This window comes from Triticum aestivum, chromosome 5B, assembly GCF_018294505.1.
Source record: "Triticum aestivum cultivar Chinese Spring chromosome 5B, IWGSC CS RefSeq v2.1, whole genome shotgun sequence".
Lineage (NCBI taxonomy): Eukaryota > Viridiplantae > Streptophyta > Magnoliopsida > Poales > Poaceae > Triticum > Triticum aestivum.
The window spans coordinates 55,273,826-55,285,461 of NC_057807.1; the positions used below are offsets into that span (position 1 = coordinate 55,273,826).

Consider the following 11,636-nt stretch of genomic DNA (forward strand, 5'->3'; position numbering starts at 1 on the left):
CACGACACATATCTCTTGTGGTTCAGGCTGTATTATACGTTTGCCCGAATCAGGACAACATCACGGCTATTTTTTACCTCTGCTTGGGATAGAACACATCACTGCCAATTATTTTGACATCACAAACATGCTACAGTCACCACAGTGTCTGAACTTTTAATAGAACATACTCCCTCCGGAACCCTCAAAAAAGAAAAAGAAAACATACTCCCACCGATCTTTTTTACTCTGCATATTATTTTTGGTGTTCATTGTAATACCATGATTGAAGATAAATAGGTTGAAAGTTTTACCCTAAAAAAAAGCATATCAGTGCATCCATACTTATCATGAACGTGGAGCAGAAGGTTGGAATAGCATCATGGAGTTGTTGTGCAGCCTATTTACCGTCCACACAACAGATCGTTTGTACTATGGCATAGTGTGGAGTAGTAATACCTTACGAGTTTTTTTAGCAATACGTAGTTTCTTTTCTAATTTTGAGGGGAAAACCAATTTTTTATTCATCAAAGACCACATGTTGTGGGATACATCTAGGGTCATGCGGTTGGCCATACTAGACATGACGCCCCGGTCCTAAAGAAAGAGAATACTTGGCTAAACTATGTGCTTTCAGATTGGATGCACGACGTTCAAAGACAAAATTACATTGAAGTAAAGCTGCTCGGTTTCTAATTTCACTAATGACTGCTCGATAGCTGCCACTGCTACCATGTTTGATATCGGTGATCACCTGTTTTGTGTCCGAAGAAATAACAAAGTGTTGAAGATGAAGATCCGCTGCCAGCAAAACGTAGTTTCTACTCATTATAATTTGTAGGGCACGCTACATGGGCCGCCCATCTAACACTGAAAGTGCCTTTCAGTTTTTTTCCTACTCTTTTTTTAGTAGGATTTCAACTGGTTTTCTGTCACCTTTTATTTCCTTTTTCCGTTCTATAGGTTTTTGGTTTCATTTTCATTTTCATGATTATTTTGAAGTACATGATTTGTTTTTGGAAAAATTTCCCATTTTAAAAATTCATGATTTTCACAAATTTATGGGAATTTAATTAAATCCATGACTTTTTCTTTGAAACCATGAATTGTTTTAAAAGTGAAAAAAATAAATTTAATTCATGAACATTTTTTAATATAGACAGACGTCTTATAGAATTCGTCACTAAATTTTCAAATCAGGACCATTTTTAAAATCATATACTTTTAAAAAGTCTTGAATATTTCTTCGCAACATATATTTATGAAATTAAAATGTAATAAGTTCGTTTTTTAGGATAATAAAAAATCAATGAAAAATCGGACATGAACGTAATGGTTTTTTTAGGCAACATTTTTTTTGAGACAATTTTTTTAGGGAACATGAACCAGAACCTTGGTGCGCATAGCCGGAAAGCCTGACATGACATGGAGGAATTCACGCAGGTAGCGAAAATGGGCCGGCCCATAATTGCGTGGAAAGGCGGCACTGCCGGCGCACCGTCCCCGCCGCTACTCGCCCCACGTTCTGGTCAGCCGCATGCGCATCCATCCCCGCCGCCACTCGCCCCCGACGACCTCTTGCTCACCTCCACTGCACCCCTAGCGGCAGCCGTCATGGCGCCACCGGGCAACTCCGTCGACCTCAAGGGTGCAAAGAAATCGAACTCCAAGGATGAGAGAAAGCACAGGAAGGCGAAGCACGAGCGCCCTGCCGCCGACGAAGCGTCTCTCCGCAACGAGGCTAAGCGCAAGCGCAAGCACAAGGAGCACGGCGAGAAGCCAAGAAGGAGAATAAGGCTGAGGCTGAGATCGAGGCGGGGAGACGAGAGGATGAGGCGGACGATGGAGGACGAGCGGTTCGCGGCGGCGCGGACTGACCCCAGGTTCCGATCGATGCCGCGGAAGGAGGCCAAGGTGGCTCTGGACTCCAGGTTCTAAAGCATGCTGACGAACCCGATCTTTGCTTCGTCGGAGGCGCCGGTGGACACGCGCGGCAGGCGCCGCAAGAAGTGCGCCCGGGAGAAACCCATGTCGTATTACTATCTCAACCAAGACGAGGGAGTGAGAAGGAGGAGGAGAAGAAGAAGAAAGAGAAGCTCATTCGTGAAGAGGAGGATGATGAGCCGGAAGAGGATGAGCAAGATGATCAAGAAGAGAGTTCTAGTAGCGATGACGACGCAGAGGAGGACGAGGACGATGACCAGGTGATGTTTCCCTTCCAATTCCGTGATGCTATAAAGACTGCAGCCTTCTCCATTTTCTGCAATCATAATTGATAATCTATATGCTAGTATATGCTCCTGGTTTGTGAATAGGCGGTATTTTCTCTCCAATTGGAATTCTCAGTTTGCCAATAAAAAATAGGCTTTCGAATTCTTGGCAGAGAATAAAAGAACTTCCGTATGCTAATATCTTAAATATATATGGTCTGGTTTGTTATTTGTAAATACGTATTTACTGTGTGCTGTTTGATCCGATCTTTCATGTGGATAGAACAGATGCTGTTTCAATCCCACTTATGCAGGTTCAAGTTATGATGATTTTACAGATTGTGGTGTATGTTTGTGCTCTCTGAAGTGTTAATGTTAGTATTTCTTCTTGTAGAGCATGAAGTTTATCGATGGAAGCTTGGTAGAGACAGAGATATGCATGTTTCTTTAGCCATGCAATTCAAAGAACGATTTCTAAGTTCTAACTACAACTCTTGATCTTATATTCTGAATTTTTTGGCAATTTACTGCACAGTTAGTTTTACTGCCAGTACGGGCCTTATGTTATGTGTTCTTATTTTTAGCATATCCATATGGTTGCTAAATTATCTTCACAGGACACTTTGTTAGTTATATTTTTCTTGTCTTCAAGAGAGACATTTTTCTTGTATTATTTCTGTTTCCTTGAATTTTTTATTCTGCAGTACTCTGTCGGCAGTGGCATTGCTCATTACTTGATGGCGAGGCATGATGATACACCTATGATCGATAAGGAAACACACAGGCTTGCTGTTGTTAATATGGACTGGGATCATATTAAGGTGTGTACCAATTCATTAATTTCTATTATCTTGAGAAATAATCCTTTCTTCCTAAACAATTTCAGCCATGTTAAAAGGCAATTTTATTATTTTAGTTTCTTGAGAATCACTTGAAAGAATGTGTTTGATCTTTGATGCCAACATGTTTCTTTTCAGTAAGGCTAACATGCATTGCTGTACTGTTTTTGCATTTTGCGTATTTATGACAGACTTATAAAACTTCTAGGGGCTGTTTGGATCGCAATTTTCTTAATAGATTCTGGTAAACCAGTAGCAGTTCTGAAAAGAAGAAACTTAATATATAACCTCACAACATCAGTTCAAACTTACCACTGACGACCTGTTCGGGCAGGGGGTCTGAATTCGAGCCCTTAGGGTGGAACTAAAGTCTATAACTTTGAAAGCAATCCCATCACTCAAAACACACATGTAATGCTTGTTTTTGCATTCAAATATGCTCATTATTTTGTTTGGTTAAGTATTAAAGCACTTCCTGTGATTTTTATAGCAACCCAACAAAATATTTTGATACTTAATAATCCAAATCTAACTTAACGATACCCTGTTTTGCTAAAACTGAAGATCCAAACAAAATAACCCCTACTCATCCTTGGGTTCAATATAGTATTCCTTTGTTTTGCCCCCGTCAACAGGCAGTGGACTTGTATATGGGGATGACATCTTGCGTCCCGAAAGGTGGGCGAGTTCTATCAGTTTCGATATATCCATCAGAATTTGGACTGGAGTGCATGAATATTGAGAGAACACAAGGCCCATCTGCTCTTCTTGGTGCCGATGAGGATGATGGTGGTGATGGTGGGGAAAACGATAACAACGAGGATGAAGATGACAACAATGATGATGTTGATGACGAATACGATAGTGAACATGACTCTGAGACCGAGAACAGGCTGCGTGCTTATGAGCTAAACAGACTGAGGTTACCAACAAGGCACAGAGATACTTTTGCTGATTATTATGTCGTTTATTTATCTGTTTTTCTGGGACTTACTGAGTAGACTTTGCATGATTTTTTTAACCATCGTCCATAATCTTCACGTAACTTAAGTATTAAAATGTTCAAATCCTATCCGCAAATGTAACTATGGTGGCTTCTGCTTCACATGTTTGGGGTTGCATGCATATGTCCAAATAGCCTTGTCCATCCATCTTTCATATGACCCATATGAAAATGTTACTGCTTGCCAAGGGTTGCCCAGTAAGCTCTCTGATGATTATGTGGGTCTTGCTGCAGGTACTACTATGCAGTTGTTGTGTGTGATTCCAGTGCAACTGCGAATCACCTATACACAACTCTTGATGGTACTGAGTTCTTGAAAACGGCAAATGTGTACGATTTGCAGTTTATTCCTGACTCTATGGAGTTCAAGCATGCTGCTTGTGGTGTAGCTACAGAGGTACCTTACTTGGATAGATTGTATCTGCATCTATATTTGTTGCTGGGCATATTAAACTATTGGCACTTGCCAACATCAAAGTTTCTTCCCATATTGCTTTGCAAAGTTATGATGCTATTTGGGCACAAGTTGCCTTTTACTTGTGTTAAAAGAGATCTTTTCAGTCCGGTACTTGTTTGACTTCATGCAGGCACCTCCTACTTACAAGGAGCCTGATTTTGAAACTCCTGCTTTGCAACCAAGCAAAGTTGAGCTCACCTGGGATGACGATGAACCAGATCATAAGATCATCTTGAGGTGGAAGTTCAAAGAGGATCAGGTCAGCTCATTTCGTTTGCTGACTGGAAACTGAAAATCAGTTCCTCGTTGACTTTATAAATGTCAAGGGAGGAAAACCCAGTGTCAAGATAAGCACTACTGAATAATAAAGGAGGAAATGCAGTTTCATTTATACTAGTGAATATATATTCTTGGAACAGCTGGAGTTCTAATACAGTATCATGGTAGACACTTGTATTTTTTTCGTAAATCTTCTTTCAACAGCTGTGAGTTGTACACTTGTTGTTCTTACAAAATCAAATAACTTGATAATGGTGCCATGCATTTTTCTACCCTTCTGTCTCATGAAAAATTTCAATCTGTCGGTCATCGTTTCTTGTCCAGCTTGTCTGTTTTTCCATCTTTGACGACTTCAATTTTTTCTGTTGCAGTTAGATGGCCCTGGTATATACTCGTATTTAGCAAGTGATGACAGTGCATCAGATGATGATCTAGACGACTCTGGTGATGAGTCTCTGCCAAATGGTGTAGCGAAAAGAAAGTTAATAAACAAGGAAAGGTTGGCTCTTTTACTACAAGGAGATAAATCTGACGAGGAACAAAGTGATGACCAGGGCATGGAGATAACATTCAACATGGAACCCGAGGACCTCAGCAAGCGTATCCTTGAGAGAAAGAGCACCGAGACGAAGACTGTCTGGGAGACGCACCAAGAAAAAACGAAGGAGAAGCGGAAAGCTAGGAAGAGGTCGTCAAAGGATGATGATGACTACAGTGACGAAGATAGCGCTGATGAAAATGATGATTTCTTTGAGGATGAAAAGGCTGATGAAGAAGTTAGGCCAATCAAGAAACAGAAGGTGAAGACCAAAGGGAAAGCAAAGGACAAGCTTCCAGAGGAACATTTTGAGCCAGAAGCAACTAAAGAAGAGTTGGAGCTCTTGGTTGCTGCTGACCAGGATGCAGCCAATGGTGCAAAGGGTTGTAACATAGAACGCAGGAGTAAGAAGGGCAAGGATTGTGTCGAGGACAAACTTCCTGAAATCGATATTAGCACAGATGACTCGAGGTTCTCAGCCACGTTGACGAATCATCTGTATGCATTGGATCCTACTGATCCCAAGTACAAGAGGTATCACCTAGTGCTCATTTCCCTATCCTGCTAGTGTATAATCTGCTTGACCTCCATAGTGTTGGTTTATGCTTACTGTGAATGGTTTTGTACAGGAGTGCCACCTTCATGAGAAAACAAGCTAGGAAGAAGGGTGCGCATGCAGATGCAGGAACATTGGACAGTGAACCACCTGTGGAGGAATCACCTCTGGGGAATCTAGATGATGCATCTTGTAAGAAGACACGGAAACACGATGGGGCGCGCTCCACGGAGAAACTGCAGATGCTGTCTACTGTCAATTCTCTCAAAAGGAACCTTACCGGGTTCAAGAAAGCAAGCTAGAGTGATCGATAGAGAAGCTGTTTTGTTTTGCTCTGATACATCTTTTTTTCCTTTTGGTTGAAATGCATCTGAAGTCAGAAGATGGATTTGTACTAGAATAGCTTGAAGGTTTGGTGTTTATGCGCCTGCTGCTGATGTGCCATTTTTTCTGTTATGAGAGCACAATGATCCAGTTGGAAAAAAATTATAATGTTAAGCTAGGTAGATAATTAATGTATCTTCATTTACAACAAGTTACTGCAAGGGTTTCATTTACTGGCTAAATGTTTTTTGTGAAAAACTGTGTATCCTCTGGCACTTGCACATGTTACAGCTTAGTCATTTGCTGTGCCCTTCGCTGCTCCGGAAATCATCCTGATCCATACCATTTTTCATTTTCCCCTTGAATATATATTCACCCTACGAAGCCCCAGATCAAACAGCTCTGGACTGCAACACACAGTTCACAGCGTTGATGTTTACGGGCTGTTTTTTTTAAGCAAAGTATACATATTTCCTTATTTTCTCAGAGTTACTTCTAGTATTATTTGAGTCCTTTTCTGATTTACTGATTACTTCCTTATTTGATTTACTGTTTACTTATTTGATTATTTGGACCTACATGCCACGTTTCGGCTGGTTTGCACCTTAACTTTTTTCTTTTAGCATGCATAGAGTAAGGTTCATTTTAAGCCTTTAACTTGTAGAGGTTAGGTAATGCTAATATTAAGCTTTGATTCCCTAAAATTAGCACTCTGAACCATCAAATCCTAGTCTAATTTGAACCTTGTGGCCGTTTGAGATCGCTGACGTGCTACAATCTTCTGGGTTGCTGTTTTTTTCTCCTTGTCCGTTCTGACTGATTTCTGTGCAGACAATTGAACATACCAGTGCATGTGGGTATGTTGAATGATATGATTGGCCGCTGATGATGTTTCTTACTGATCTGATTGATGGTTTGTGCGATGAAGTTTGGGAGCTGCATTCTTAAGAAAATGTGCCTCGCTCTGAAGAACAGACAGGAAGAGAAGAGCTTGTTGTTGATCTGCAAGATCAACTGACAGAGAAGAATGAAGAGATTGCTGCTATTGGGGGGCAGACAGATATGGGAGAAGAGAGATGATAATGTTGTACATATAGCAAAAATATTTCTGGCATTTTCATAGCAATGTAACAGCAAATATTCTGGCATTTCCATAGACGTGGGACAACATTTGCAACATAAAAACAGCACAATTTCATCTTAGACAACAATAACATGTGAAACAGGAATAGGTTGGCACTGAAGATGCATCGTTTCCCCTTTTTGCCCCTCTTCATCTCTCTCTGACAGCAGATGTTGATTTGGGACTGAAGATGGTACAACATCGACAGTTGCAAATCTGTTTGTTTTCAGGAGGTTTAAACTTGTTAGCTTGTGCAGGCAGGCATTGAAGATGTAGCAGTTTGAGATGTGTTGCTGCTGCTAGAGTCTGAGAGGGTGTCGTTGCTGGGGCAGGGCAAGTGCACTAGTTTGTGCTGAAAAGCTATATATAAATTCAGCAAAAAGGCAATTTAATAAGTTAAATTCAGGGAAATGTTGTAATATTCAGACACAATGCTCTAATTTGTGTGAAATGGTCATATATTCAGTTAACTGCTCTAAGATCTTTATAATTCATTAAAACCTTTAAAATCCATAAAAATATGTAAATTAAGGAAAATGCTCCAACATCGCAATTTTTGTGTTGATTTTTTACACTACATGACAACTTTCACCGTAGAATATGGCAAATCCTTATACACAAGCATGACAATTTTATTTCTTTTCGCATGGCAAATCTAATCGTCAGATTTTTAACAAAAATCCGACATCAGATTTTTAACATTTCCGAAGATTTATAAGTGGTGAAGAAACTGAGAAAGCACATGTTACGACAGAGAGAGAAAAACTTACAGAAATATGTACAAGGTTAAAAACAGTCTGATTGTTCTTATTGTACTAGTCAGAAATATGTACTGGTTCTATCAGAACTATCAGAATCCTAGAGAAAACAACATACCTGATGTATGCATGTATGTATCACGATGCAAGTTGCCTGAACAAATTTCCACTAAATACCAGAGCTCGAAACCACTTATTTGAGACAAACCTGCAGAGTAGGGATTAGACATAATGAGTTTAAGCACTTAGTAATGGTACGTCTAACAAACCAATGAACACACCATTTGTTCTAATCTCCATGGTTTCAATCTGAAGAATCATACTTTCTTTCTGTTGCAATCTGCGCGGTCAGATAAGTCGACGGTTGAAATCTACCATGCCAACTGTGAAGCTGCGGCTGTCAGAAAAGGGTAGTAGGGCCACGATGTCCTATCCCACATGATTAAAGTATGTTTTTTTTGAACGGTCACCGGGGGGGAGAGCTTCCCCACCTGAATATATTACCACTCAAAAGAGGTGTCGAGAATTACAGCAGCAGTTCGGTTACAACATCAACTTTAGGGGATTGCTGAAGAGAGAAAGTTAAGCCATTGCCTAGTAGAGATATTGCCTTCTTTCTTTTTGAACCGGAAAACCCAGAGGGAGAAATCTGCTACAATATTTCTTATCGTAGTTCTGTGGGAGTGATCCTCGTTTCTGAACACGAGAGCGTTTCTCGAATCCCATAGCTTCCATGAAACAGTCAGAGCCACTGATGGCCAGATGTTGGGGTTGAGGCCCAGAATCGTTGGGTGTTGGTGGAGAGCAGCAAGGGAGGTTGGAGCCGGCAGACCCAAGGAAGACCAAACCTGTGTCGCATAAGAACAGTTGGAGATGAGATGGAGAGCATCCTCATTCGGGTCTTGACAACGAGGGCATGCTGCTGATTGGGCAATGTGCTTGTGAAACATGTTGGCTTTTGTGTTTAGCCGATCACGGAGGAGAAGCCATGCGAAGATCTTGACCTTGATCGGAACCTTGGAAGCCCCGACAAAGTCATGGTGAGGGTTGAAGGAATCCTCAGCAACAATGGAGGAGTAGGCGTTCTTGGCAGAGAACGACAGCCCATGGGTGAGGGACCGTTCGTCGGATCGGTCCACCTGCTGGAAATCCTGCAACAGCAACAGCACACAATCCAACTCGCGAGCAGCAGCATTAGACAGACGGTTCCGCAGGTTCGCTAATAAGCAGTTTATTCTTCATAGAACACGCAATATGATAAGGAGCACCAACCAAGATCAGCATTAATTGCGGCCAGCCACTGAGCGCCAAGCTGCCAATCGATGCAGCACCAAAGGCACCGATCCATTACTTTGTCGAATCTCCAAACCTTAATGCTGGCATGTATTCAGATACCACCATCAGAAACCAAGAACATCCGATAAGATGTTTCTAATCAATTTACATACGAAAGAACACCACTAGAAAAATACCTGATATGCATATACCAGCAGTATACAGTGAAAGGATGACTGCAGGATCTAGGCTGCCTTCGATAGCAGCCCATCCTAACAAAGCTCCCCACCCAGTTGAAGGTCAAGCCAAGATATGCCAGAGGCTATTAAAATTTGCATCGGAAGTAATTCAAGTGATCACTCTATGTAATCAAAACTATGGTTGTAAAACCTTCTACGTGTGTATTACATACCTAAAATGTGAACCTCTTCATCAGGGGATAAGAAAGCACCCTAGAAGTACCGGAGAAATAACAACAACACTTTCGCTTGGTTGTGGAAGGAATTTACAAGCTAAAGTGAGCATAGATCCAGAAAATACACATGGTTACTTAATTCTAGACAACGTTGCTATAAATATTACAAAGCCCACCAATAAAACGGAAGCACTGGTACACAAAAGGAGCACAACAGTATCCGACCAACTGCAAGACATTAGTAATAAATAAACATCCCTACATGGCACAACTTGAAAATAATATTTCAAAAATAGAATTATGCCTACAATATGAGAAGTTCATTGCTTCTGCATACAACAACAAAGAAAATAAATAATTCGTAAGTTAGCTTAAAAATAGAAACACCCTCACATGCATCAGACACTTACCATAATTATGATGTCAATTCCTCTGCCTAAAACAAAAAAAATGTACCAAGCATATATGCACAAACAACATGTTGAACAATGAGAGTACATACCTTCCAGAATTTAACATTCTTGACATCTCAAAAGTAACTTGTTTGTCCCGATGAAAACAAGGTTTTTAATACCATTTCATCACCAAACAAGACGAAATTAACATGCCAAGACAATTAAAAAACATCAATGTTCAATAACTGCACGCAAGTTCATAGAATTCTTCTTTATACATCATTTCATCCAGAGGAGAACTCGCCGAGTTGATCAATCCATCCTTCATGCTCTGGAGAAGAAATTAAGTCGATGACGACTTCATCTTTTTTGTCAAATATCCAAGAACTGGGACCGACATTCCCCTCTGTCATCTACCCGAGCACATTCTTCACCATGGAAGAATATGTGATGTTAGATCAACCATCAACCTTTTGCTTCTTTATTGGGGATTCTTCGGTAGGCGGTCCACTAACCTCGTCTGCAGGTTTTTCCTAACACCCAAGAATTGTACGGGGGGCATAGGCATATGTACAAAGCTACAGACACCTAAGAGAGAACCCTCCACAAGGAAGCTGGAGGATGATTGTGGATCTGAAGACATACATGCTTCCATGGTGAAGCATGTGTCTAGGTATATGATAGAGGAAAATGTAAGTATGTTTCTACGACATTTGACAAGGGCGCAAATGTTATTTACTTAAGTTCCTTTCGGAAACGAAAAGTAAGGATAGATCAGCTTGATCAAGGTCTCCGCTGGACGAAATAAAGGATTAAATTACAGACAATTATTTTCTTATATAGTAAAAAAAGTATACACTATTTCAGTGTGTTTTCTTGCAATTATTGTAATTAGATATTTTCTTATTGTCTTGTCATTATTTTGTAGTGTTTGGTGACATCATGGTCACAAGGCGGCAGCTTTACCACTGCGCCAAGGCTGCCCTTCCGTTTGGTGATGAAATGCTATAACAAATTTTCTTTTGGCTCGGATTTAGAAGTTATTTTGGGCATGTCAAGAATGCTAGAGTGGAATGTCATGTACTATATGTGGACATGTGTGTGCGCGCGCACGCATATATGCTATTTCATAAAAAAGCTTGCCTAAATATATATTCTTCTATTACATTCTTTCCATATGGCCATCACATAAATTAGGTGCAGGTGTAGCTGTGCTTTTCTACTTTTGGCGATGCTGCAATGATCCTCTCTCTATCTTGAACGAGTATTATCTGGTGCTTGCGATGTACACAAATAGATCGCTCCGCCACTAGTTGTTGGATAGAAGGTGATGAAAATACACCAATGCATAGGCACACATGGATAAGTTAGAAAAAGATAATTTATGAGGTGGATATCTTAATTAGGACTGAAACATGTTTTTAAACATTGTAAGATGAATTCCATCTCCACCGCGACCGCGACCGCGCCGCCCCCGCGGGCGGC

At 40.6% G+C, this 11,636-nt stretch overlaps 2 pseudogenes; one reads left to right on the plus strand and one right to left on the minus strand.

Annotated features, from left to right (window-relative positions):
- The first annotated feature begins 1,468 nt into the window (after nt 1-1,468).
- LOC123115651 (ESF1 homolog) lies at nt 1,469-6,346 on the plus strand (annotated as a pseudogene).
- Nucleotides 6,347-8,204: 1,858 nt separating this feature from the next.
- LOC123114623 (4-hydroxybenzoate polyprenyltransferase, mitochondrial-like) lies at nt 8,205-10,275 on the minus strand (annotated as a pseudogene).
- Between the last annotated feature and the right edge of the window lie 1,361 nt (nt 10,276-11,636).